A 2,397-nucleotide genomic window follows, 5' to 3' on the forward strand; every position below is an offset into this window, starting at 1 on the left:
GCACATCCCCAGTAGGGGATGTGCAGGAGGCAGCTGATCAATGTCTCTCTCTCATCGATGTTTCTAACTTTCTATCTCTCTCCCTTCCTCTCTATAAAAAAATCAATAAAATATATTTAAAAAAAATAGTTCTGCTTTGTCATAAACTAGAGTCTGTTTGACAATTCTCCAATTTTGTTGTATTGGTTTATTTCTTTATCCTAGGATGAATATCCAGTCTAATTGTTATAGGTTTATAATATCCTTGATAATTGTTGGTATAATACTCCCGCTTAATTTTTCTTCTTCAAGATTCTCTTGCCTGTTCTTGGATCTTGTGTTTCCACTTAAATAGTATAATCCATTCATCAATTTTCAATGGTTTCATTTGATTGGAGCTTTCTTAAAGCTACAGTTCAACTTAGTAAGAATTGATGTTTCACATTAAATTTTCACTCTATACCATGCTATATGCCTGAATTTATTTAAATCTTATCTAATTTCTAACAGTAATTTTTGTAACTTTTGATGCAGAGGGCTTGCATATCTTTTGTTAGGTTTGTCTATAGGTATTTGGTGGCTTTGAAGTTATAGTGGTTCAGTTTTATGTATGTAGGAAGTGATCTTCTGAAAGGGAGTTTGGCAAACAATAGGCAAACAGTGAGAGATCCACCTACTTACTAACATGTCATTCTGAATATCTACTGTGGAAAGTTGAATGTGGCAGGCATTTCAAAATCCTGGAATTAGTAATTGCTGTGCATTTAAGTGTGAATGAGACAACTATAAAACATTAGAAACAAAATTTGTAAGAACCTAGCATAGAAACTCACTTGTATTCCTTTACAAATGTTTTTGCACCACTTAAAGATACTGAAACTCAAAATTGTGAAGAATACAGTGAAAATATAGTTTATACTGTAAAGTTCTATGGAAGCTCAATCAGTAGATCCATCCTATATATAAAAGCATAATATGCAAATTGACCGGACTGCAGAACAACCGGTCGGATATGATGTGCACTAACCACCAGGGGGCAGATGCTCAAGGCAGGAGCTGCCCCCAGCCTGCAGGTTCCGATCACCTGATCAGGGCCTGACAGCCAACTTCCCGGTTTCTCCCCCTAGCCAGCAGGCTCTGATCGCCTAATGGGGAACTGGAAACCAGGGGTGGGTGGCGGCAGACGTAGGTAGTGCCAGGACCCAATAACCCCGCTGGTCACCCCACACACAAAGGGCGACCGGTGGTGACGGGGGGTGGGCCTGGCTGCCAGCAGCCAGAAAGATTAGCCCTGATCACAGGCCAGGCATAGGACCCTACCTGTGCATGAAATTTCTGCGCTGGGCCTCTAGTGATGATGATAATGATCATGTATCTGTGAGTCTTGAAAGAATTGTTTTACCCTCTCTCAATGGTCTTGTTCAGAACTCTTCACAAAAGTTCAAAGGCCCAGTTGTTACCTTCACCTGATATATTTAAACATATGTAGTTCTAGAATACTGTTCTCTGGCACAGTACATTTAGGAGGTTGGCAATTCACCAAACCCCTCCTTGACAGCTATTTTTGAACTTTCATATACAGACAATCATATAGTATGTGGCCTTTTGTGTCTGACATTTTACTCAACATTGTGAGATTCATGCATATCTTTGCTTAAATAGTAGTTTATTTATCCTCAATTAGGTCTGGCTTTTATTACATGAATATACCACAATTTACCCATCCTTTCATTGGACATTTGAGTTGTCTTCAATTTAGGACAATTAAGAATAGTGTTGATGTAAACAGACTGCATTTTTTCTTTTTGCAAATATATGGATTCCAATTAGTTGGGTACATACTCAGGAGTGAAATTTCTTGGTAAAAGTTTATGCCTATGATCAGTTTTGCTAGATATTGACAAATAATTTTCAAAGTGGTTGTATAGATTTATTCTCCACAGAAGAATATGAGACTCACAGTTGCTTCATTTATCCACTTATGCTTGGTATCGCTTACTTGCGTTTTTCCCATTCTGGCACGTATTCAGTTTTAGTGCACTGTGGTTTTCTTATGCATTTCCCTGATGAATAGTGATGTTGAGAAAGTTTTCAATATATTTTGTTATTTAAATATCCTATTTTGTGAGGTGTCTATTTGAGTTGTTTGCCCATTTTTAATTGGTCTCTTTTCCCAGATCTTATTGATTTGTGCAATTCTTATTATATTTGTATTTCATTTCCATTATGTGACTTACCATACTATATTTTGGCTAACAAATATATTTATTTAAAGTAATATATCCTTATTTAATGCAGTTTTTCATTTTATTACTGAATGGTTAGCACATTTTGTGCCTTGATTAGGAAATCTCTGCTTGTCCCCAATGTCATGGAAATATTCTGGTTTTATAAAACTTTTATTGTATTACATTTGTA

This window comes from Myotis davidii, unplaced genomic scaffold (assembly GCF_000327345.1).
Source record: "Myotis davidii unplaced genomic scaffold, ASM32734v1 scaffold332, whole genome shotgun sequence".
NCBI classification, from domain to species: domain Eukaryota; kingdom Metazoa; phylum Chordata; class Mammalia; order Chiroptera; family Vespertilionidae; genus Myotis; species Myotis davidii.